The sequence below is a fragment of the Chionomys nivalis genome, chromosome 23 (assembly GCF_950005125.1).
Source record: "Chionomys nivalis chromosome 23, mChiNiv1.1, whole genome shotgun sequence".
Classification (NCBI taxonomy): domain Eukaryota; kingdom Metazoa; phylum Chordata; class Mammalia; order Rodentia; family Cricetidae; genus Chionomys; species Chionomys nivalis.
The window spans coordinates 27,897,297-27,924,652 of record NC_080108.1 but is presented as its reverse complement, the minus strand read 5'-3'; positions in this window follow the sequence as shown (position 1 = coordinate 27,924,652).

The following is a 27,356-nucleotide window of genomic DNA, read 5'->3' as shown; positions in this document are numbered from 1 at the left end:
TCATGTAGTTTCTGCAAATGGGTTCTAAAATTATATACTATCTTTTGAAACCTGACTTTAAATGCTTGATTAGCAGTGATTGTGTTTGATACTACAGGAGTGCGTCAAGGTGTCAGTTCAGTAAGAATGTGCTGTTGGTGCTCGCTTATTTAAGGCAAAGGCAAGTAGGTCATTTACTTCACTTGTACCCAGCATTGCCACAGCAAGTATACACACCTCCTATAAGTTAAAGCAGAGGCACTAATCTTATGGATTATGGGGATCTAATTCAGACCCAAGTCTTCCCCAGGAGAACTGCAAGCAATTCCTCATTTGCTTAGTGGCTGTTTCCTTCTCTGAGGGAATGCATCAATACACAGGGGTCTGTGGCATTTTGGGACGGGACAAGGCAGTATCAAAGATCCACCAGGACATGACAACCACAATTAGACAAGTTGAGGAGTGGGTCAGGGGAGAAATCTGAGTTGGCAACTCTAGAATGGACTGGGCGGCTGCGCACTGGCTTCTGTAAATCTACCTGCTGCTTACCCAAGTCATCCCTTTGCAGAATTCTGACTGTTGGGGAAAGAATAATCTCGGTGTTCCACAACAGGAACACACCACCAAGAGAAGTAATCTGTCAAGGCTATTTCTCCTTTTGCAAATAGGGAACATCAGATTCAAGACTGGGGCTTTTCAACAAACTCACCGAAATGGCCTCTGGCATTTATCCCTGCAGTACAGGTGGTGATTGTGTCTCATCTCACTGTGAGAACTCAATTTCCAAATCTGATGTGATTGGCTGACAGAAGGGAAATGGAAAGGAGGTTCAGGAAATGTGAGCTCTGGTGGTTGGGTTGATAGAAACAAAAGGTTTCTCACACGCCACCCAAATCCCAAGTTTCATGAAACTGGAGACGCTTTAGAGGGCGTATGCACGCAGGTGCTGTGTGTGTGTCTAACCCCAATTCACATGTCCGAGGTTCTAGGTTCCTGTTGCTGAAATTCCTCTTTAATGTGAGGTCAATGAAGGAGAGGCAGCAGGGTCTTTTTTTTTTCTTAAAGACTTACTTGTTTATCATGTAAACAGTGTTTTGTCTGTGTGTATGCCTGCAGGCCACAAGAGAGCACCAGGTCTCAGGACAGATGGTTTGTGAGCCACTGTGTGGGTTATTGGGAATTGAACTCAGGACCTCTGGAAAAACAGCCAGTGGTCTTAACTGCTGAGCTATCTCTCCAGCATGACAGCAGGGTCTTAAACTATGCATAAGACAACTGGTTGGAATTCGCCGCAGTTTTAGTTACCTAACGCCAACATAGTCTGAAAATAGTAAATGGAATATTCCAGAAGTAAATTATTCTAGTTTTGAAAACAACCTTCGCAAAAGTATATTGTTGCAACTTTTCTCTTAATTTCAGCTGTTACTAATCTCTCACCAGACCCAGTTTGTGAATTAATCTTTATCCCCTGTACATGTTACTGGAAGAGCCCAGCATCCACAGACCTAGTGTTATCTGCAGCTGCAGGCATTCACTGGGGTCTTGCAGCAGACGTTCTACAGACTGTAGACAGTCCATCTGCATTAGCATCTTCCCGTTGTGTTTCATACTGTGCACAGCGAGGTATTTAAATATTCCAGTATGGGAAGAGATGTTCAAGGCCATTTCTCTTACAGGGCTGCCTAGTAAAAAACCTGGTGACATCTTCCTCTGTGGCTCATCACCATTCCAGGGAAGGCGAAGAGTGTGGCCTTGCCTGGAGGCAGTCCCTTTCCACTGCTCCCCCTGCGTGGGTGCTGGAAGGAGACCTTTGGGAGCACAGGAAATGCAATGCCTCCCAGAGCACTGTGTACAAGCAGCCAAGAGACGTGACTGCAGGAGGCAGAGGAAGCTGTGTGGAATCTGATCAAGGGAGCAATGGCGTTGATGCTCCCTCCACTCACAGGGGAAGATACGAATAGACACGCCTCCCCGGCTATCGCATGACTGTCAGGTTGTGGGGTCAGCGTAATTTCATCGCTTTGTCATCATTTAGCATTCATCACGCATGCCAATGCCACAATCCTGGGCCTACCTGATAGGTAGATTTTTCATCATAATTAATAATCTGAACTTCTGGCTTATTTTTCAGTTCCATGAGTTTGATTAATATCAACCTACAGCATCAAACAAGTTTTGTGGAGTTATACACACAAAAGTTGTCAAATCCTTTGTGTTTGACTTGGAGTGTGTTACATACATTGCCTCGCAGAGCAGTCTATGTATGTGTATGGCTGAACTAATTAGTAATTTCTAGACATCAGTGGGCAATGGTTACAGATGTGTAGCTCCTCAAAACTAACGCTAATCCAGTCCACACAATACAACCTTGCCTGGTGGTAAAATCAGAGAGAAAATTTCCCCTTTATGAAAGCTCTGGAAGCTTCTAGAATATGTATGTCCTCCAGTTCAACCCCATGATGGATATGGAACATGCTCCAATATCTTCCCTGCAGTCATGGCATACACCCAAACACACTGTGATGAAGCAGTTGTTTTCTTTTTCTTTTTTTTTTAAATTGAGAATGTCACACTCCAGGACCCAGGTCTACACCCCATGAGAGATGAACTGCCAGAGGGGAGGCCCGGCTCCTCCTCGATTGGTGGGGTGAGGTCCCTGGAGAGAAGTGCAGAAGTCGGATACACAGCTCAAGGGCTGTATGCTAAGCAGCATGGTCAGAGCTCCAAAGCCTCTGAGAGGTGGGAGTGTCTGCTCCGCAGGCCACGGAGACAAATAAGGCAAACCCTTCAGAAAGCACAGCAGACTGTGGTTTGGAGCAGTAGCCCCTAAACAGCATGCTTGCATATCTAGTGAGGCCACGGAGGGCGGGGGTGGGGGAATTAGGTAGGGGGGTGACGGGGGAGGGCGGGGAAGGGCTGGGCGTGTGGCTCAGAAGGTAGAGGCTCCCCGTGCATACACCCGATGCACTTCCATGCAGATCCCACAAGGTGGCAGGAGAGAGTCGAGTCAGAGATTTGTCCTCCGCCTTCCGTTTGTGCGTGGCCGGCATGCGACTTATAATCACACGTTCAAACAACTGTAAAGTCTATGATTTCTGGAAAACTATAAACACTATCTTTTTCAATCAAAGTGAATTTATCTTTTTACACATAACAATGTGATTTTAATAGGCCGGAAACTGCTACGGTGGGGAGGTGGCTAAGCTTGCCCTGTAAAGGTACCTGTGTTGAGGCTTGGTCCTCTGTGCAGGCGAAGGCCCATAGGTGATCTGGGGGTTCTCCCAGAAAGAATGGCGGGACTCTAAAGAGATGTGATCTCTTCCTCCCACACCATGGCCGTTTCCTGTCATTTTCACCTACTAGAAGTCGGGCTGCTAGGGGGACTTTGACAAAGACTGTTGTCGTTTTTGAACTCCTAGCATCAAAGCTCAGGGCTAAACGAAACTCTTTACTATATGGGGTTAGCCTGCTTCAGGTGGCCTATTACAGGAACAACTGAAGGGGTACACCTTTCCGGACACTGGACTAGGTGCAGACCACACCCAAACACCAGTTTCCAACAGAGAGGTCCTTTATTAAGCAAGACAGCGAGGTGGCTGAATCTGAATCTGGCAGATACCCCAGCAAGTGGCCCTGCAGGAGGGGAAAAGGGGCCAGGTCCGTGTTAGGATGAGCGAGGACAAGGTTCTGATTGGGCACGTTAGTCAGTGTAGCCAAATAGGGAATTCGGATAGCTGGACTTCGGGGGTCAGCCTCAGCAATGAATCAGGCTTAAGAAAGGGGCCAAATAAGCAACTGGACCTAAATAAATATGGTTTAACTAGGGAAGGGGGATGGGGGAGGGTGATACCTGCTGGTGCCATGTTTGCCATGCTTGGGCCTTCAACAACATGACCCTCAATTATCTACCTTAAAAAGACCATAAACAATCCTTGTCAAGAACCAGAAATTTGCCCTTGTGCCCGTGACTTTGGCTGTAGATTTATCGTGTGCACCCTTTTCTATATGGAGACACTGTCCCTCCACTTCCAGTCTCTTTAGGGTTTTTATTACAAAAGGTGCTGGATATTGTAAAAAAAAAAAAAAGCATTTTCTGCATTATTTATTGACATGATCATGTGACTTCTGTCCTTGAGTCAATTTATGTGATGGATTATATTTATTGATTTCCTTAAGTTGAACCAGTCCTACACATCTCTGGAATGAAGCCAACTTGATCATTATAAACGATCTTTTGGATTTGTTCTTGAATTTGATTTGCATGTATTTTATTAAGAACTTTCAGGTATCTGATCATCAGGAAGATTGGTCTATAATTTTCTTTTTTCTTTCTTTCATTTTTTGTTTTTTTAAATTGTTTTTGGGGGTTGCTTTTGTTTGTTTGTTTGTTTTGGTTTTTTTTTTTTTTTTTTTTTTTTTGCTGTTGTTGTTAGGATAAAGCATCCGAAAAGGTACCTTTAGTGGCCCATCCAAGGTGGGCTGCGAATAGATTGTATCACATAACAGATCTAATGCAGGAGGTTTATTGGGGGAGGGGAGAGAGTGAAAGGGACACCTCGGAGTAGGGACGTGAGAGATATGTAGAGACAGATAGACAGACAGACAGAACAAACGAGCAGAGAGAGCGACCCAGGGTGGCCGGGACCTTTACGGAGGCATATGTCTGTATGTAACACCACGCAGCTATCAACTCTAAGGAGCTGGACTGAGGAATGTGCTGCACCTGGTGGTTGTGGTTGAGCTGAAGCTGGAAGCCTTCTTTCCTTTTCCAGTTTACGAAGGGCCTTGAGAAGGATTGGTGTGCACTCTGGAAAGCCCTCCCAGGATGCTGCAGCAAATCCATTGGGGCTGGACTTTTTCTGAGATGGAGGATTTTTAAATTAGTGCTTCAATCTCATCACTTGATATTGGGCTCATCTTGGTTTAATTTTAGGAGGCTATATGCATTCGTTAAGTCAGCTATTCTTTTTAAGACTTCTACTTTACTGGAATATCAGTTTTAGTACTTTTATATTTATCTACTTGTGAAGTGTGTGTGTGTGTGTATTCATACACATGGCTTGAGTATATCTGACCTATGTGGGAGTCAGAGTGTGTGTGTGTGTTTGTCTGTGTGTTTGTGTGTACCCATGCACATGTTTGAGTATGTCTGACCTATGTGGAAGTCAGAGAAAAACTTGTAGAAGCTGTGGATTCTGTGGCTGACCTCAGGAGATAGGGCTTGGCAACAGATACCTTCACCCACCAAGTCATCTGCTCAGCTGTGGAATGTAAGTTTTTAAGGTATATTCTTGTGATTTCTGAACTTCGTTATTCTCTATTGTAACAACTCCCTTTTCATTTCTAGCTTTATTAATTTGGGTTCTCTCTCTTTCATTTGGTTAGTTTGGCTGAGAGTTCATCCACCTTGTTTATCTGTTCCAACACCCAGCTCTTTGTTTTATTGGTTTTTTTATACTGTTTCTTATTGTTTTTATTTGTTTGATTCTATTTCAATAATTACTTCTCTGATCATGATTATTTCACTGTATCTGCTGCTTTGGGATTTGGTTTGTTCTGATTTCTCCAAAGCCCTAAGGTACATCATTAAGTTATTTATTTGTGACCTATCTGATTTTTGGGGGGGGGTGTTGTTTTTTAAGATTTCATTTTTATCTTAAATTATGTGTGTGAAGGGAGAGGTATGTGGACATGAATGCAGGTGCTCACGGGAGCCAGAAGAAAGTGTTGAGTTTCCTGGGTCTGGCAGCTGTAAGCTCTGGCATATGGGTACTGGGAATGGAACTTGGAGCCTCTACAAGAAGATCTTAACCACCGAGAGGAGCCATCTTTCTGTCCCTCCAGGCCCCACTCTATTTGTGTTTTATTATAGGCACTTAACAACATAAAATTCTCTGTTATGAATGCTTTCGTTGATTTTCATAGGTATGGATTTGTTTTTTGTTGTATTTTTTTATTGTAGCATTTAATTTTTTTTCCTTTTAGATTCTTGTTTGTTTGAGATAAGATTGCACTAAGTAGCCTTGGCTAGCCTGGAACTCACTATATACGGCAGGTTGGCCTTGAACTCATGGAGATTCATCTGTACTTGCTTCCCAAATGCTGGATGGGATTAAAAGGGTACACCACAATGCCCAGTTTCCCCTTTTTGATTTCTTTGGTGACACACTATTCATTCAATGAAATGTTGTTTATTTGCCAGGAGTTTGCAGGGTGTCTGTAGTTTCTACTACTGTTCATTTTTAACTTTGGATTGAGTGAAAGAAGTTCTTTCTTTTCTCCTGTATTTGTTAAGACTTGCTTTCCCAATACACGATCCGTTTTAGAGAAGGTTCTGTGTGCTTCTGAGAAGAATGTGTTCTACAGGGTTTGGACAGTGTGTTCTTTAGAAGTCTGTTAAGTCCATTTGGCCAATGGTATCATTTAAAGTCAACATTTCTGTTTAGTTTCTGTCAGGCTCGTCTGTTGGTGAGAGTGAGCTATTGATGTCACACTTCTTTTGTGTTAGGTTAATCTGTGGCATTATCTCTTCCATCAGTGACTTAATGAAGTTAAGTGACTTGAGTTTGCTGTGGCGATGTTTGCAGATGCAATTCTCTCTTCGCAGGCTTTCCCTTTGATTGGTGTGAGTGACCTTCTTCGTCTTGTCTCATTACTTTCACAATGAAGTCTATTTTGTCAGAAGTTAGAACAGCAATGCCTGCTTCTTTCCTAGCTCCATTTGCTTGGCATGCCCTTTTCTATCCTTTCATCCCAAGGTGTTATTTGTCTCTGAAGGCAAGGTGTGGTTCTTGAAGATAGCTAATAGATGGGTCCTGTTTTAAAATCCAGTTTACTAGTCTGCGCCTTTTGATTTTGGAAATTGAGACCATTAATATTCAGAGTTGTCATAGAAAGGTCTGTATCCATTTCCGTCAGTTTGTTGACTGTCGCCTTTGGCATTTTCCTAATCCTCTTTTGTTTAATGATAATTTTAGCATCCTTTATTTCTTCCTTGTAGCTCTCGGAAATTTTCTGCATACATAATATAATATGGTGTGGGGATTTTTTTTTATGGTCCTGAATATTTGGTGTTCTATATATCTTTTAATACATGGATGAATCTCTCTTTCCCTAGATTCAGGAAATTTCTGCTACGATTATATTGGAAAATATTTTGTATACCTTTTGCATAGAGTTTTCCTTCCATACCCATATCATAGATTTGGTCTTTTGTCCCAGAGAGCTTGCATATTGTTCATGTGAGTCTTGGAATTTGTTGGTTGCCCATAACTAAATGTTCCAGTTTCTCTACTTCATCTTCATGCCCTGGTATTGCTCCCCATAAAGCATTGAAATTTTCATTTTCAGCATCATTTTAATTTTAATTTGGGTTTATTTCATAACCTGCATTGACTTCTGTATTTCATTTCTCTGTTTTCTTTCTTAGCTAAATCAGGCATGTATCATGCCCTCTTCATTTATTTGAATGTATTTTCCATGCATCTTCTGAATTCTGTGTCTGGAATTTTATCTCAGTCACTCTCATTGAGGGGATTTACTCTGAAATCAGTAGATCTGAAAGGGGACGTGTTGTCTTTGTTTTTCATGTTGATTATGGTTTTGTATTGGGAATGGGTGTCAGGAATCAGACCTCTGTTTTAATTTTTAAAATTATTTAGGTAACCTTTCTTCTTTCAGTTGAAAATATTCGTGATGTATTGTGATGTTCTGTAGGTAGCAGGTCATAAGTACGGTTGGGGTATTTATTTTCCTCCGTAAGATAGGAGTTCTACCTCCTAAGACCCTCTGTTATAGCAGTCACTAACAGGGGAACATTCCCTCCAAAAACAGAATAATAGCCAACTATACAAAAATAACTCTTAAAGTGCCGATCATATTAGGGAGGAAAGAAAATTGATAGCATTATATGCACTAACATATTAGTTACCGTGGGTATAAGTGGAGAGAAAAAGAAAATAGGAAGAAGAAATAAACACAGTGATCCACCTGTCTCCTCTACCTTCCAGTGATGGGATTACAAGGTCAATCTACGCATCTAGCTTTTTTTGCATGGATCCTGCAGGTGGAACTTGGGTCCTCATGCATATGCTGGAAATGCTTTACTGCCAGAGCTGTCTCCCAGCTGCTTGCTTTGGCTTTTAGAGAATTTTTTTACGTGTCATTTTGCTAGGTCCTTCTTGGGCATTGCAAAGCAGCAGCAGACTGGAGACTGTGCTGATGGTTAAACTATTCTGCAGTGTGAAAGAGTCCCTCTTGCTAAGTCAAAATCCTCACCCAGGATCAAGTGGGATGGGAGACACTTTGCCACCATCAGCCCCTCTCCTCTCCGCCTTTTAAAGTGGGTCATTGTCGCCCTGATATTGGACCTGCAGGTCCTGTCCCTGGGTCAGCAGGAACCTCTGTCATCTTCTTTGTGACCTGGCTTCTTTCTCCATCTCATAGTTTAAAAATGGATGCTCATTGCTTTTGAACTTTAGTAATTATCCCCGCCCTCCATCCTAAGGTTTAAACTGGAGATGTTTGTAGACTTGCCACCCTGTGAAAGCCAGCCCTGGAGACAAATGCTTGCACGTTCTCTGAGAGAGTAATGCTGTTACCACAGCTTCTGCGTCATCTGGGTCCTGGTGCTTGGCTCTCTGTTGACCTCAGTTCCCTGGCGATTCCTCCCATGGCCCTTTTTGTACTCTTTGCTGCTCCTGTAGTGATTTCGTGTGAGAAATTATATTTGTCGTGCAGCGCCGCAACCCTGCATGACAAGTGGGTTTCAAGTTTTATTATCACATTAGTGCTGGCTCTCCTCACTACCCTGATTTCAACCTCAGGTTGCGACTACAGCATTCGTTCTGAAACAGCTACACTGGTATGGACTAATCATAGATAGTGCATACTTAATTGCATATTTTCATAAGTATTTTTCCTCCCAGAACCAAATGTCCCATCAGATAAATGATTTTTATGTATTTCTCTTCCATTCCCGTGGTTTGTCTTTTAATCCTCTTAGCAGCATCTACCGGAGAGCAGAGTTTCTCACTTCTATGGAGCCTATTCCTGGCTAGTTCTTCTATGACTCATGCATTAGTGCATTGCCAGAAATCTTTACTGAGCCTAAGGTCATGATTTCCTGTTTAGGAGTGCAGAACTTTTATGAGCTTATGTTTTACGTTTAGGTCTACGATTCGTTTGAATTTACTGTCATGCACAGTATAGGATATGGCTTGAAGTCCAACTTGTAGACAGATACACACTTATTCAAACAGTCTTTTTTCCCCCCCAAATCTGTAAAACGTCTGCTAGGGGAAACAGAGACTGGCAGATCCTGGGGAGTTGCTGGCCAGGCAGTTTAGCTGAAATAGCGAGATCCAGGTTGAGAGTGGAAGACCCTGTCTCAAAAAGTAAGGTGAAGATAGTTAGCCTCCATATATCCACCAGTGAGCATCTGCAGCGCGCGCGCGCGCACACACACACACACACACACAAAGAGAGGTAGAAAGAAAGAGAGAGAGATGAAGACAGACACACAGAGAGGCAGAGACAGACACATACATACACATGCACCCAAGAACGCGTGCATACACACACACAGAGACAGAGATAGAGATGAAGACGGACACATAGAGAGGCAGAGACAGACAGACACATTCATACACACACACACACACACACACACACACACACTGAAAGAGAGAGAGCGAGACAGAATTTGCTTCTTACAGATGTGTGGCTCCATTTGGGGACTCTATTCAAGTTTGTTGGTCTATCTGTCCTTCTGTCCATATGGCCCACATTATTTTTGTCACTTTCGTGATGTCTTTTCTAAAACACTCTTTTCACTTTCCCTCTTTTTTCTTCTATTTTGTGACAGGGTCTCACCACGTAACCTTGGCTGACTTGGGACTCACTATGTAGACCAGGCTGCCTCCAATTCACAAAGATCTGCCTTCCCCTGCCTCTTAAATGTTGGCTAAAGGAGTAGGCACCACACTTGGCAAAAATACTACTTGAAGTAAAGAAACTTAAGGTACCAAGTCTTGTATTTTAGAACTGTGTTGGCTATTGTGGTCCGTTCTCATACAATTTTGAGTCTGCTTGTGAATTTCTTTGAGGAAGTTGTTGGGGTTTTGGTTAGATTAATGTTGTGTCTGTATCCTGGGAGGCGCCTACATCTCTGCTCAAAGATAGTACTCTCCATCATTGAGGTTTTGGGACCTGGGAGAACGGAGCCAGTAAATGAGGCAGTCTAAAGTCTCACGCAATAGCCAACTTTATTCAGAGCATCAGATAATTTATACATTGAGTGTTGATGTAGTCACACGAGTGAAGCGTCCAATCACAAGGGCGAGCCTCACATGGCAAAAACAAGTTTGTTTGTTTGTTTTTCCAAAGAGGCATACAAACAGATAGCAATAGCCAGTTTTAATGAGTAATCTGAAGTAAACGCACTCCTATCTACTACACCTGGGTGGAGCATAAAAGCATGACCCAAGAACAATTCTGTGTTTCTGAAGAAACTGATATCACAAAGCTGGTATCTTGGAGTTTTCTCACGAGCAATTTGAATTCTCCTCACACGAACCATTATTGGACCATGCTCTGACCAACACAGACATTGCTTTGCTTGAACTACATGAAACTACATAGTTGCTTACTTTTTAAATCGTGTGCTTTTAAGCTCTCTGCTTTTGAAATACAGTAAGTACTTTATCCACATTCTACCATAGCATGAAAACAGTGAAGAGAAAGTTCTAGAAATAAATAACTCATGAGTCTGAAAATTGCGCGTGGCCCGAGCAGCGTGAAAGCTTGGCATTGTCCCTCTCAGCTCTGGCTGTGATGTGACTTTTACCAGCGTGGTCACGCTGCCTGTGTGCCACCTGCCAGTCACTTAGCAGCCTTCCCTGTTGTCACTGTTTCTTGATATTTCAGTTCTTAGGATTTTTCTATTGAGTCCCCACTATGAAAAGTAACTTTTTTTTCTCTTTCTATCTCTTCCTGGACCCTCATTTACTCTCCTCATCCCCTTGTTCTTTCTTCTAGTATCCATTTCCCCATCCAAATGGAATTTTACTTAAAAGAAAATGAGTGTGTGTGTGTGTGTGTGTGCGTGCGTGTGTGTGTGTGACTACATTATTAGGACCAGCTAGGGAGTTGTCAGAAAGTGTGCAGAGTGGTTTGTTTCCCCTGAAAAATGTTTTCACTTCTTTTCGATAGTAATCGTGGTTACTTTTTTTGTGTGTGCGAGTTACATATGAACCCTAAACTCTTAATTACATTAACCCATCTCAAGATGTCTTTCTTTGTGTGTGTTCTGGGGGGATGTATTTCTTTGTTTTATGGCAGGGTCTACCTCTGTAGTCGAGGCTAGCTGTTAGTTCTTTAAGTAGCCTAGGGTAAACTTGAACTCCTGATTTTCCTGCCTCAGCCCGCTGAATTCTGGGATTGCTGTTGTGCATCATCAAGCCTAGCTTAAGAAGCCTGGTTTCTTTTTAAATTTTTTTTTTTAATTTATTTTTATTTTTTTTTTCTTTTGGTTTTTCGAGACAGGGTTTCTCTGTGGCTTTGGAGCCTGTCCTGGAACTAGCTCTGTAGACCAGGCTGGTCTCGAACTCACAGAGATCCGCCTGCCTCTGCCTCCCAAGTGCTGGGATTAAAGGCGTGCGCCACCACTGCCCGGCTAAATTTTTTTTATTGATTTTTATTGAGCTCTACGTTTTTCTCTGCTCCCTCCCTGCCTCTCCCCTTCCCTTTCAACCTTCCCCCAAGGTCCCCATGCTCCCAATTTACTCAGGATATCTTGTCTTTTTCTACTTCCCATGTAGATTAGATCTATGTAAGTTTCTCTTAGAGTCCTCATTGTTGTCTAAGTTCTCTGGGATTGTGATTTATAGGCTGGTTCTCTTTGCTTTATGTTTAAAAAAACCACCTATGAGTGAGTACATGTGATAATTGTCTTTCTGTGTCTGGGCTCCCTCAGTCAAAATAATGGTTTCTAGCTCCAACCATTTTCCTGAAAAATTTAAGCTGTTGTTATTTTTTCTGCTGTGTAGTATTCTACTATGTAAATGTACCACATTTTTCTTAACCATTCTTCAGTTGAGGAGCATTTAGGTTGTTTCCAGGTTCTGGCTATGACAAACAAAGCTGCTATGAACATAGTTGAGCACATGTCCTTGTGGCATGATTGAGCATTCTTTGGATATATACCCAAAAGTGGTATTACTGGGTCTTGAGAAAGGTTGTTTCCTAATTTTCTGAGAAATCACCATATTGATTTCCAAAGGGCCTGTACCAGCTTGCATTCCCACCAGCAATGCAGAAGTGTTCCCTTTTCCCCACAACCTCTCCAGCATAAGTTGTTATCAGTGTTTTTGATTTTGGCCATTCTTTCAGGAGTAAGATGGAATCTCAAAGTTGTTTTGATTTGCATTTCTCTGATGACTAAAGATGTTGAACATTTCCTTAAGTGTCTTTCAGCCATTTTAGATTCTTTTGTTGAGAGTTCTCTGTTTAGGTCTGTACTCCATTTTTTTTATTGTATTCTTTGTTCTTTTAATGACCAACTTTTAGAGTTCTTTGTATATTTTGGAGATCAGGCCTCTGTCTGATGTGGGGTTAGTGAAGATCTTTTCCCATTCTGTAGACTGTCATTTTGTCTTGTTGGCCTTGTCCTTTGCTTTACAGAAGCGTTTCATTTTCAGGAGGTCCCGTTTATTAATTGTTTTTCTCAGTGTCTGTGCTCCTGGGATTATATTTAGGAAGTGGTTCCCTGTGCCAATGCGTTCAAGTTTACTTCCCACTTTCTCTTCTATTAGGTTGAGTGTGGCTGGCTTTATTTTGAGGTCTTTGGTCCATTTGGACTTGAGTTTTGTGCATGGTGATAGATATGGGTCTATTTTCATCCTTCTACATGTTGATATCCAGTTATGCCAGCACCACTTGTTAAAAATAAGCTTTGTTTTTTCAATTTGATATATTTTGCTTCTTTATCAAAGATCAGGTGTTTAAAGATGTGTGGATTGATATCTGGGTCTTCTATTCGGTTCCATTGGTCCTCTTGTCTGTTTTTATGCCAATATCAGGCTAGTTTCAGTACTGTAGCTCTGTTGTAGAGTTTGAAGTCAGGGATTGTGATGCCTCCAGAAGTTCTTTTATTGTACAGGATAATTTTGGCTATCCTGGGTTTTTTGCTTTTCCATATGAGGTTGAACACTGTTCTTTCCAGGTCTTTGAAGAATTTTGCTGGGATTTTGATGGGCATTGTGTTGAATCTGTAGATTGCTTTAGGTAAGACTGCCATTTTTACTACTTTAATTCTGCCTACCTAAGAGCATGGGAGATCTTTCCACTTTCTGGTGTCTTCTTCAATTTCTTTCTTCAAGGATTTAAAGTTCTTGTCATACAAGTCTTCGACTTGTTTGATTAGAGTTACTCTGAGATATTTTATGCTATTTGTGGCTATTGTGAAGGCTGTTATTTCTCTGATTTCTTCCCCAGCCCTTTTATCATCTCTGTACAGGAGGACTACTTATTTTTTGAGTTAATCTTGAATCCTGCTACATTACTGAAAGTGTTTATAAATTGTAGAATTTCCTTGGTAGAATTTTTGGGATCGCTTATGTAAACTATCATATCAATATCAAACAGTGAGAGTTTGATTTATTCTTTTCTGATTTGTATCCCCTTGATCTCCTTTTGTTGTCTTATTGCTCTAGCTAGGACCTCAAGTACTATATTGAATAGATATGGAGAGAGCAGACAACCTTGTCTTGTTCCTGATTTCAGTGGTATCTCTGTGAGTTTCTCTCCATTTAGTTTGATGTTGGCTGTTGGCTTGCTCTATGTTGCCTTTATTATGTTTAGGTATGTTCTTTGTATCCCTGCTCTCTCCCAAATTTTTATCATGAAGGGATGTTGTATTTTGTTGAAAGCTTTTTTTGCCATCTAATGAGATGATCATGTGATTTTATTTTTTTCAGTTTGTTTATATGGTGGATTACATTGACAGATTTTCATATGTTGAACCATTCCTGCATCTGTGGGATGAAGCTGACTTGATCATGGTGGATGATGGTTCTGATGTGTTCTTGGATTTGATTTGCCAGTATTTTATTTAGTATTTTTTGCATCAATGTTCATGAGTGAGTGTGGTCTGTAATTCTCCTTCTTAGTAATGTCTTTCTTTGATTTGGGTATCAGGGTAATTGTAGCCTCATAAAAAGAGTTTGGCATTGTTCTTTCTCTTTCTATTGTGTGGAAATATTTGAGGAGTATTGGTATTAGTTCTTCTTTGAAAGTCTTGTAAAATTATGACCTGAAACCATCTGGCCTGAGATTTTTTTTGGGGGGAGGGTTAGGAGACTTTTGATGATTGTTTCTATTTCTTCAGCAGTTATAGGACTGTTTAATTTGCTTATCTGCTCTTGATTTAACTTTGGTAAGTGATATTTATCTAGAAAGTTGTCCATTTCCTTTAAGTTTCCAATTTTGTGGAGTACAGGTTTTCAAAATATGACCTGATGATTCTCTGTATTTCCTCCATGTCTGCTGTTATGTCCCCCTTGTCACTTCTGATTTTGTTAATTTGGATATTTTCTCTCTTCCTTTTGGTTAGTTTGGATAAAGGTTTGTCTATTTTGTTGATTTTCTCGAGGAACCAACTCTTTGTCTCATTGATTCTTTGTATTATTTTCTTTGTTTCTATTTTGCTGATTTCAGCTCTCAATTTGATTATTTCTTACAGTCTTGTTCTCTTAGGTGAGTTTGCTTCTTTCTGTTATAAAATTTTCAAAGGTTCTGTTAATTCACTAGTGTGGGATTTTTTTCAGCTTCTTTATGTAGGCATTTAGCTCTATGAACTTTCCCCTTAACACTGCTTTCATTTTGTCCCATAAATTTGGGTATGTTGTGTCATCATTTTCATTTAATTTTAGGAAGTCTTTAATTTCTCACTTTATTTCTTTCTTGGTCCATTGAAGATTCAGGTGAGCATTGTTTAATTTCCATGTGTTTGTGGGTTTTCTGGAATTAGTATTGCTATTGACTTCTAGTTTTAAACCATGGTGATCTGATAAGGCATATTGGATTATTCCAATTTTTTTTGTATTTGTTGAACTTTGTTTTGTTACCGAGTATGTGGTCAGTTTTTGAGAAAGTTCCATGAGGTGCTGAGAAGAAGGTATATTCTTTTCTGTTTGGATGGAATATTCTATAGATGTCTATTAAGTCCATTTGAGTCATAACATCTGTTAGTTCTCTTATTTCTCTGTTTATTTTTTGTTTGACTGACTTGTCCAGTGTTGAGAGGGGAGTGTTGAAGTTTCCCACTATTAGTGTGTGGGGTTTAATGTATGATTTAAGCTTTAGAAGTGTTTCTTTGACATATGAGTGCCCTTGTCTTTTGGGGCATAGATGTTCAGTATTGAGATTTCCTATTGATGAATTTTTCCTGTGACTAATATGAAATGACCTTCTGTATCTCTTTTGCTTGATTTTAGCTTGAAGTCTATTTTGGTAGATATTAGAATTAGCTACACCGCTTGTTTCTTAGGTCCATTTGATTGGAATATTTTTTCCCAACTCTTTACTCTGAGACAATGTCTGTCTTTGAGGTTGAGATGTGTTTCTTGTAAGCAGAAGAAGGATGGATTCTGTTTTTGTATCCAAATCTCTTAGCCTGTGCCTTTTTATAGGTGAGTTGAATCCATTTACATTAAGGGATATTAATGACCAGTGATTGCTATCTTTTGTTAATTTAGTTTTCATTGTTGGTGATGTTAATTTGTGCATTTTTCTCTTCTTTGGGATTTGCTGCTATGAGATCATTAATTGTCCGCTGCTTCTCACCCAACCAGCTGAGTGAGAAGCAGCAGAAATCTGTCTCCCATAGTTCTAGGGTTGAGAAATCAAAGGCCAAGGCTCAGTGGGTCTAGTGCCTCGGTCTACTTCTTAATAACTGGCACCTTCACCTTGGATTACTTCTTCCTGTGTGTGTGTGTGTGTGTGTGTGTGTACATGCATGTGTGTGTATGAGAATAATTTTTCATATATCTTTGGAATAGATTCCCCAAACACCCAGTTAAAAAATGTGTGTATGTGTTTGGGTAGGATAGGTGCTTAAGGAGAAAAATATCTGCAAGAAAAGTTGAGTACTTGTAATGAGTCCACTCTCCAACCAGCATGAACCCTTGTCAGCATTCTTTGATTTTCTTTTATTGGCATCTGTGAATTGTACCTTTAGAGTTCTGCTGTTGCCCTGGGATTTCTTTTGCTTCTCTTCTATGATGGTGGCTGTCTTCATTTCTCTTCTGTTGCTGTGAAAAAGCACTTTGGCCAAAGCATCTTAAGGGACAGAGGGCTTATTTTGGCTCACAGTTTTGGAGGGAGGGGATGCCGTCCATCGTGGCCGGAAAGCATGGCTGTGGGAATGTGAGGACAGCCTGTTGCATCGAATCAGCAGTCTGGAAGCAGGCAGAGAACAGGAAGCAGGGTCAGGCTACAAAGCCTTAAATCCTAACCCTAGTGACACATTTCCTCAAGTCTCTGCCTCCTGCCGGTTCCACTGCCTTCCCAAATGCCATCAGCATCTGTGGACCAAACACATAAGCCTATAGAGAACCTTTCATATTCAAACCACAACAGCCATGCTTTTTAAAACATGCTGAATCCATTAGGAATGGTTTGAGGCACAAGCAAAAGAACTCTACCTGAAATGTTTACAGAAGTCGAGATTAATTTCCCAGGTAGTGTGAAGTATGCGTTTGAAGACACTGGCTGAGGGACTCCATGACATCAGGGTGATCCATCTCTTGCCTCTCCTCCATGATTAGCACACAACTGTGCAGCCACCACGTCTGCATATGCAGAAGAAGAACAAAGGAAGGAGGTATGAGAAGGAACTTTACAAAGAAAGCCACAGACCCTAAATAGACATAGTCCCTTGACATTTTTCTAAGCCCTGTTCATGGGGTCAGCGTGGCTGAGCAGTGAGCTAACCCCAGGATCCCTCTGTAGCATGAAGTGCTGGAGAGGGCATCATCCTTGGCACCCTTTCCTAGAGCAGATTTGGAGATTGTGGATCACAGAATTTACAACATCCACGTTTTCACCAATGCCACCAAAGCAGTCTTCACGTTCCCACCAGCCGTTTATAGAACTGCTGGTTTCCCTCAACATCTTACCAAGGCTTGGTGTCGTCAGAGTTGCTAACGTCCCAGCGTAATGGAGGAAAGTGGAATTTTATTTTAACTTTAATTTCTGTGATTACTGGAAAGGCTCAGTCACTTTTGCTTTCTTTTTTCTTTTTGGCCGTGCTGGCAGTTAAAACCAAGTTCTTCTGCACATGCGCGCTAGGCAAGCCCTCTCCATCCACACCTCCATCACCAACTGTTTGTCGGACTGCTGAGCTGGTCTGTGGTTTTCTTTTGTTAATCACCAGCCATGACCTTGGCCATTTCCCTTCCCCCAGCAGGCCTCCCTTCTCTTCCTGACTTATGGGAGTTAGTTGGATGATTAGCAGACTAATTATTGGCTTGGAAAGAATTTTGAAACATTTCCATTTGTGACTTGTCATTTATTTTATTGTGCTTGACCTCACACGGAGGTCTTTTTTAAAAGGTTTTTTAGAGTTTTATTTTTTACTGAAATTGTATCATTTCCCATTCCCTTTCTTCCATTCAACCCTCCCATAGCCTCTTTTTCTTTTTTATCTTTTTGCTACATATATATGCATAAATATATAACTACGACCTGCTGAATCCATCTAGTGTGGCTTGTGTATGTGTAATTTCAGGGTTGACCACTTGTACTGGATAGCCAGTTAGGAGGCTCATTACTGGGAAAGACTAATTATACCTTTTCCAGCAGTCATTAGCTTGTAGATCTTTGCCTAGGGGTGGGGCCAGGTGAGATTTCCACTTCTACATTAGCTTGTCTGTTGGTGGTGTCACTTTTCAGGTCTTGTTTAGCAGCTATATTGTTGAGATATCACAAGTATAGCTTTTCTGTCACTTGTGTTTGAGACAGGGTCTCACTGTGTAGCCCTGGTTAGACTGGAACCACATGGACCGGTTGGCCTGGAACTTGAGGAAATCTGCCTGCTTCTGCCTTCCTCATGCAGGAATTAACAGTGTGCACCACCACAAAGGGCTGGCTCCTTGTTACTTCCTTGTAAACACAATGTCACATTAGACTTCCCGGTCCCCTGGTTCTTACAGTCTTTCTGCTGCCTCTCCCAGAGCCTTGGGTGCAAAAGCATTGGGTTCAGAAGCCTTGGGTGCAGAAGTGTTGGGGCCGGGCAGGCCGTGTTCAGTTGCTCTCTGCATTTTGGTCAGTTGTGGTCTTCAGTAATGGTCTCTGTCTGCTGCAAAATTATCTTCTCTCATGACCACACTTTAAAGCTTTGGGATAGTAAGAGTCAATAATGCTGTTTTTTTTTTTTCTGTACAGAGTGTTCTGCATTTTAAGGTGCTCTCTTCATGCTGGTTGGGTTTAATTATCTCTCTAATGAGTTTAAAGGCTCTCTCTTGTATTTTCTTCTAATTATTTAAAATTACTTTTATGGATTTTTTTTCGTTCTGAGTTTTATTTTAAATTATTTCCCACATAGATTAGCCAGTTTCCCCTGGACTGTTTACTTAATAACAAATTATTTCTCTACGGATTCAAAATATTCTTTCCAGTAGCTAAAAAAAATGTCCTCATAATATGTATCTGGTCTTGGGTATTTTATTTATCACTTTCTGTTGACCCATCCGGTCCATGGGCTAGTATTACAGTATTTTATTTAATATCTGTGATAAGGCTCAAGGGCATAGCTCAGTGATACAGCATGTGTTTAGTATCCATGAGGTCTTGGGGTAAACTCCTAACATGACCACCAAAAGCAACAGCAGCAGCAGCAAAATGGCACGTAAGAAGTCTTGCAAGCAAATTGTAAATATATTTCTCAGAATCAGTGACCGTTCTTGGATACTTTCACACAAATCCATTGACTTTGGCTGTGGTTGCATTGGGATGTGGATGAAAGGGGGCAGGGGGACCACTGAACCTCACAAAATGGATGCCCTGACCTGGACACGGTGCCTCCGGCCACTCCCTGAGCTATGCCATGGTGTTTCTTAGTTAACGCCAGGTTCTGTGACTAATACTGCTTTCATTTGTCTTATTTTCGATTAATCATATTCATAGTACATAACATCTTTTGAGTTTTATGTATTGGTATTGTATCAGATCATCTTACTGAATCCGTTTTATAGTCTATCATTGGTTTTCTTAGAATTGCCAGGGAAGCAAACCTCTTGCCTATGAATAATAACAAACTCTCCACTTTCCTTTCAAATATTTATCTGCCAATTTTTTTTCTTGTTTGGTTACACATACAATGCACATTTGTAGCACTAAAAATAAACATCATTATATTATTCCTGATTTTTGTTATTGTTTTTTCCCTAGATGTTTTGCTTGCTACAGAGTTTTTGTGGATTTATCAGCTAGATCTTCATAACTGCATAACCAGGAAACCTGTTCAGAGGCAGCAGAGAAATCCAGGCCACGTGTCGTGTCTGTCGTGCTGGTGTGCAGAAGGCTTTGAGGCCCTGCAGTTTTCTGGTTCTGTCCTGGGCAACTCCTGTTTTCACTATGGCAGGGTGGCCACTGTGGTTTTCATGGCGGCAAGGTGACCACTGTGGTTTTCATGGTGGCAGGGTGGCCACTGCAGTTGCCTTTCAGACATGGAGGGAGGAGAGCCAACAGGCATACTTACTGGTTGTCTGACAAGCCCAAATTCTCAAGACCATACTTTTCATCTTTTGGTTGGAGCTAGATTACGGTAGTTCCTTACCTACCTGAAAATGAGTGTTTATCTTTTTGTCTTCCTCCCTCCCTCCCTCCCTCCCTCCCTCCCTCCCTCCCTCCCTCCCTCCCTCCCTCCCTTCCTTCCTTCCTTTCCTCCTCCTCCTCTTCTTTTTTGAATAAGAATCTCTCTATCTAGCCCTGGCTGTTTTGAAACTTACTATGTAGACCAGACTGGCCTTGAACTCAGAGATCACCTGTCTGCTAGGATCAAAGGTGTGCACTACATCCCCTGGCCTGAGGATTCTCTCATCTCCAGCCTCAGCCATGAATTCATTACTTTGCTTCAGCATCTTATTTGCCATATCTGTGATGCCCCACAGAAGCAGTGCTTTTATCACTGAGAGTGGTGTCTCAACAGCAGTTCCCTCATGACTGCCACTGCACAGGACAGTGACTCCAGCCAATGCAGTGACTCCAGCCAATGCAGTGACTCCGGCCAATGCAGTGATTCCAGCCAATGCAGTGACTCCGGCCAATGCAGTGACTCCAGCCAATGCAGTGACTCCAGACAATGCAGTGATTCCAGACAATACAGTGACTCTGGCTAATGCAGTGACTCCAGACAATGCAGTGACTCTGGCCAATGCAGTGGCTCCGCCAATGCAGTGACTCTGGCCAATGCAGCTGGAGACCAGAGCGGGGAGAGGGTCTGCAGCCTCCTTCCAGTAACCTTGTGAAGGTCTTCTCTCCTGTCCTCAGCCCTCCATATTGCTGTCTATTGTCACAGCCGCGTGTCTTAGAGTTCTGCTGCCAGCTCTGTATGCCTCACCACCCAATTGTCCTCAGCCCAGAGCTCTCACCTGGCTGAGATCTGCCTGCACCCACCAGGCTTCTGAGAGGCCCATGCTGTGGTTTGTCTCCTGAGGGTTCATTTGATAAAAGTTTTGTCCCCAGTGTGATAGTACTGAAATGTGGTGGGGCCTTTAAGGGACGGAACCTGGTAGGTGACGACATGAATGCCTTTGTGTGAGGATGAGGGCTGGGTCTCAGGACATTCTGTCCTACAGGCCACTGTGACACAGACGGGCCCCTCCTGCTCTCTGTGTCCTCTCTAGTCAGGTAGCTCAGTGTTTTTCCTTGTACTCCAATCACGCCTTACTATCTGCCATGAGGGTCTCACCAGAGGAAAAGGAGCCCATTTTCCTTCTAAAATACCGAGCCTCGGTTATTTGGTTATGGCGGCGGTAGCCAGCTCTTTGGCAGCCTTCCTTGCCCTCCATGCGTGGTTTGCAGAACTCTCCCAGCCATTGGTTCTCAAACGCCCTGGTTTCTCAGCCTTGAGTGTACAACATATTCACCGGGGATGGGGGTGGTGATTGGCTAGTTAAACATTGCATTGTGCTGAGACTTTTTGGGTCAGTGGATCTGGGGTTTTGTTGGCCGGATCGTCTGTGAGACAATGCTCATACTACAGACTGGGAAACATTCAGAAAACCACTGATTGCAGTACTGAACAGGGGACCAAGTGCAGCTCACTTTTTGTCTTCCATTTTTGAAGCATTAAAGCCAGGAAATGGTTTATGCTTTGATTTTTGCCAGCTGGGGGTAGTACTCACAGCCAAGACTCCGGGCTGATGCATGGGGGAGAAACGTGGGGTTCCCGGGAAAATACCACATGAATGGGCACACAAGACCACCCGTCTAATGTAGCTGCTATTTTGAAGTGAGGGCCTGGTGCTCCAAGAGATACACATAATGTCATTGTGACCGCTATGTTTTCTTCTCTGTAGTTGTTTTTCTCACTACCCAGAGCAGACGCTAGGACTTAGCTGGAGTCTGGTGCAGCCAACCGGAGAACACCAATGCCACACAGTGTGGCTCAGAAAGACCTCGGAAAACATACCTCAAGCTGGTAAGGATAGAGGAAAAGCAATTTCAAGCAGCCTGCCTCTGTGTACTTTGAGCAGAAGTTACTCCAGCAGCCACAGGGAGGCTGAGAGGTCACTCTGGTGTTCCCAGCCTCCATCCACTGCCTTCTCATGCAAATGAGCCCTCCCAATTCGCAAGCCGTAGATGGCCTGGCAGGTCTCCGTGTGTGGTTTACTGGCTTGGTCTTTGAAATGTGTTCAATCTCAGACATGTGTTAAAAATGTGAAACTCCACTAAGGTGTAGGAGGAAGGCACAGGATATAGTAAATGCAAGTTCAGGGTTCTCATGGCAACCGTGGAAACATATTGGAGCACCCTCCTCCTCAGCCTGGCCCTCCTTCAGCTCTGCGGTTCTCCAGGAAGGGCACCATCTTCTCTCTCACTGAGCAAGCCAGAGAATGAAGAGGAATCCTGGCAGGGCCGCTCCCTCGCCAGCCCTCCTGCTAAGAGCGTGCACACACTCACGCACAGGCAGCTGACAAAGGCCTCTTTCTTTAGCTTCCAGTCCATCTGCCGTCCTCTATCTCCCCATCCCCCTTCAACTGGGCTTGCAGCATCCGCTCTGGTCCCTGCAATCTGTTCTGCACTTGGCAGAAGGACTGCCATGAACTTGGTTACTTGTTTCTTTATTATCCTGTTTACAGCACACCTGCGCTATAGGCATCGCAGAAGCACAGTTAAGATCCTCTCCCTCAGACACAACGAAGCAGGCTAGCCCCAGGCCACGTCCCTCCCCCACAGCTGCCATTTCTTACTGACCAGATTGACAGAGATGAGAATGATTTTATAACACTGTTGATGGTTTGGGGGGTGTGTGTGTGTGGGGGGGGTATTGGCCAGCAGACACTGTTATCTGAACCATGACCTGTAAATGAGGAGGTTTCTAGTCCACAGTACTGTTGCCGTGGTAATTAGCACGTTTGGTCAAAGTTACACATTCTGCTATGGTTTGACCCACTTCTAGGTACTTCCAGTGTGGAATTCTGTGGTCAGGACTCCAACAGTTTGTAATGCACGTGGCTGTAAACAATCCAACATTGAGTCAAGGGGTGCTGGGTGAAGGACACATTTATACATGGAATTCTATATAGCTCTAAAAAAATAGCCAAAGGAATCCTCTGTGTTCCTTAGGATATATGGCTATGAGAAAAAGCAACTTTAGAATGGGGTGTGAGCCTACGTATCTGCTTATCAGTCTTTCCCTGGGGTGGGGGCAATAAACACTGGCAACATTAAGTCATGACAAGCTAGCCAGTCTCCTGTAGGGAAAGGACCATTTTTTGTGTCCTCTGTCATTCCTTCTGAACTTCAAGCCAGGGTGCTACACTTCCCTTTCTGAAACAGCTGTGTAAGTCACTTCAGTGCCTGCTGTCAGCGCCTATGAGGTGCCTGGTGCATAGTGAGGCCTCACTGTTTGCTGATGGAGCGCGCTCCTCCTGTGGAGCCTGGGCTAGCTAGCTACTGCTGTGATTTCGGGTGCGTTTGTTACAGGCTTGACTGCCAGCCAAGAGTACTAGGAATCTGTGGAACCTTTAGGGGTTGGGGCTAATAGAAGGAAGTTAGGTCCACAGGACAAAGCCCTTGAGAGGGATTTGGAACATCCGCCCCTTCTTGTCTTTTTCTTTGCTTTCCAGCCTCCATCAGATGAGAAGCCAGTTCTCGCAATGCTCCCTTGCCACGATGACTCTCCACAGACCCTAAACAGTGGAGCCCGTCAGTCACAGGAAAACTGAGAGCCCACATTACCCTTTCAGCCTTGTAAATCGATGGGTTCCCTTATTTGTCAGAATTCATTCTTCGCATAAAAAAAATGATACCCAAACTCGACAACTCAAAAGAGCAAATACTTATTATCACCCTTTTCTGTGAGTTAGTAGCCAAGGCAGGGCTAACTTGGCTGGGCATGACTTGGTTAGTGCTTATGATGGCATGAATCTGAATGACCCCTTAGACTCATGTGTTTAGAAGGTGTGGCCTTGTAGGAAGAAGTGTGTCACTGTGGGAGTGGGTTTTGAGCCCTCATAGGCTCCAGCTAGGCCTAGTGTGGCAGTCTCCTGCAGCCTGTGGGTGAGGATGTAGGACTCTCAGCTCCTTCTCCAGCACCATGTCTGCCAGTATCCCGCCAGGCATTTTGTCCCAAGGATCATGGACTAAACCTCTGAAACTAAGCCAGCCCCGATTAAACATTTTCCTTTATAAAAGTTGCCGTGATCGTGGTGTCTCCTCACAGCAATACAAGTCCTAACTAAGACAGTGCACATGCGTTTGGTCTCTCGGGAGATGGCAGTTTTGTTACAGAGGGTGCTGTTTCAGCCAGTGGAGAGCTCAGCGGAGCCAGGCTTGCAGATGTGAGTCATCGGGCTCACACTCATATTGCCACTAGGCCTGGATGTGACATAGGACGTCACCTCTATTGCCCGAGTACTGTCTCAGCACGGCGGCTGGTCAGTAAGAAACGAGGTGTCAAAGAGTACCCTGAGTGGAAGCCACAGAGGCAGCTGGGTCACCCCATGACTGCTGCTGGAGTCTGTTAATCGGAATTAAGTCAGGGAGCCACTGAGTGACCGCACTCAAAGGAAAGGACTGTAGGAGGGCATGGGTCTCAGAAGGCATGGGCCATGGAACATTTGTGAGCCACTGTTCACACACCCAGTGGCTTCTGTGCTTCATTAGAAAATCGTCTTTTCCAAGGCCTTACAGGACTGGCCTGTGCCCTTCAAAGGCCTCAGTTTCTCCAGCCTCTTCTGCATGAGTTTTTCTCTTCTTACTTTCCTTATGTGATATTTGTGGACACTTTCGGGACCTCTGTGCATGCTGTCCCTTCTCCCTGAAACACAGGTCCCTCTCTCCGACCAGGAACTTCCCTGACATGGAGCTCCCATGTTTGCCCCATTTGACATTTTCCCATTTGAGTGACGTTTGCATTTATGCCCATCTCTTCCACAAAGCTCTAAGGCAGTGAGCACATCTTGTTTTGCTTCAATGGCATCCTCAAGGCCTACTATGTGAGCTCTGGGAGTGTCTGTGAAGGTGTGTTAGAATAGGAGAGTGGGCATGAAAGTCACTGGACCAAGTGGGGAGGATGTGCCTTCAGTGTGGGTGGGTGCAGCTAACCAGCCAGGGGCCACAGAGAACACACACACAGGAAGGGGAACCGGGTTCTCTAAAGCTCTCTTCTATGGCCTTCGGACATCAGAGACCCAGGCTTACCTGTTGTGTGACAGTTCCTGGGGAGTTGTGATTAATCATCCATGCATCCCAAAGAAGTCACTGACGGCAGACCAAAGAATGACTCCACTGGAGTCTGACCCCGTGAGCCAGGGGTCTTTCTGGGCCACATACAAGGACATAGGTGAAGGGCTACACATGGGAGCATGGGAGCTTTGTGGGCAGCTGCCCCACTAAAAGCCCATGGTAGCATAGGTGAGAACTCACAAACACACTCTCTTTGGAGCTATGGGCAAGGCTCAACGTCACCTCAGCTGTCCAGAGCATCAGTCCTCCTTAGCAATTCTTACTGCTCATGTAACCTAGGGGACAGAACTTGTGAGTCTTGACAGTTTCAGGGACTTCCTGAGAATTGTGAGTTGCTGATTTCACCAGCCTTCTTTTGTTTCCTTCTCAGTTTTAATGAGCCTCAGTCCAGGGTAGAGATTTTCAATTAAGAGGAGATCGCTACACTATACCACAGAAACTGTTCCTTCAGCCTCCACTTGTGCTGAATTATGTGACCTGCATCTCAGGGTCCCCAGTTGACCTGTGAGGGATGTGTTGCCTCCATAATCCCACGAGCCATTTCCCTTCCCATGTCTCATGTTACCTCTCCTCCTCTCTCTTTCTGTTTCTCCTCCCCTTCACTCCCCCTCCTGTCTACTGCTTCAGTCTTTCTGGATAACCCTGATTCATTCAGATAGTGATACCAAAGAAATACCAGGTGAATGGATTAAGTCACTCACTCCACAGTCAAGAAGGCCAAGGTGTCAATAGGAAGCCCGTGGAACTTTCGAATGAAAAAAAAAGGGGAAAATTTAGTGAGAAGACCGTCAGCAAAGATGAGGTGGCTAAGAATCCAAAGGCCCACACCCTGGTGTCTGTAGAATAAGATAGCTGTTGGCAACCAGGCCAAAGGAGAGGGCTGAGGAGTCCTTGCTAGAATCCAGTGAGGCTGGCAGCTGTGGGAGAGAGCCATAGGACAGTTTCTACAGGCTAGCGGAAGCACAGGGCTGTCTCCATGCTCTATAGTCCAATCTGACAGAGGGATTCAATTGTTTCAGTTGAGGTTCCCCCTTCCCAGACTGTGCCAAGTTGACAAAAATCTAACTCACCCGGAGTCCGTAGGTCATCTTCGTGGACATAGAACATGGTAGGAAAGGGGGCGAATGGTTTTAGAGGAACCCTTGTGCAGCTCACAACTACCGTCCTGCCGTTCCCGAGGATGGAAAAAGCCCACCAGCCAGCCAGAGCGTGATCATGGTGACTCGGCCATAGTCTCACTTGAACACCAACATGCCCACTTATTCCTTTACAGGAGGAGATGAGGGAAACAGTTAATTAATGCAAAAAAGGCCAGGTGCTGAGAGCCATGTTGTGTGCTGAAGTCTGGAAACGCATCTGGCACGTTCTTGAACCACATCTGTAACAACAGGTGCAATTGAAGCCATATCAAATGTTCAGAAATCCCTTGTCATTCTCCAAGTCACTCAAGACGTATCCCCCAAACAAAGAGTCAAACCAAATGAGGAAACAGCAGTCGGCCCACCTCGCATCAGACCATTCTTATCGCAGCTACTGAGGTCTCTGAAGCTTCCTTGAGGTGGGGCAGGAGCTCGCTCTCTGCAGGTAGGGAAGTAAGAGGGCCCACAGTGAAAGCTGCAAACCGTTTACATATTTTATAGTGCCAACAGAAACCCAGGGTTAAAAGGATGATTAGGGGTTAACACAGCCGAGTTGAAGCACTGAAGAAAATGAATAAAAGGGCTGTGGGGTGAGTATGAGAAAATCAAGCTAGACAGATAAGAGGAGGGACAGGGCTTCGTACTAACGATAAGCAGACCAGGTGTCCCCCAAAGTCCCCTGCACGAGGAACTTATGTTAGAAAAGACTCTTGTCTTTTCATACATTCTTGCTTCTACCGCCGTGCACGGTGACAGACTCCACTGTAAGGATGGCTGAAAGCAAGTTCCCACCTAGGTCCATCCCTAGCCACCCTATAGACAAGAACTGAATGTGACATAGTATGGCACTAAGAAGGGCTGTGGCTGTATCTCGGAAGCTGGGTTAGAGTTAACTTTCTGCCATGGTAAAGGGCGAGCCGACCCGGTAAATAGGGGAACAAAGACAGCACAGTGCAATCAATAGCACTTGAGATGCCTGCAAGGTAGGGGCAGCAACGCTGGCCAAGCGACGAAGAGCTGGCAGACAGTCGAGGTCAAAGCTGGAGCCGGAAATGGACTGAGGGGGCTTCAACTGCTCCTCCCTGTGTGGGCAGCTCATAACCAGCGCATGAACATCACAGAGCATTGTAGACCCTTCCACTGGCTTGGTCTATGATCATCCAGGGAGTGAACCAATCTCTAAAGTGGTTCCCTCTGTCTGTGTCCACTCCCTGTGCTTGCTCTGTGGAAACACTGGACAGAAGGAAATCGACCATCTTTTCC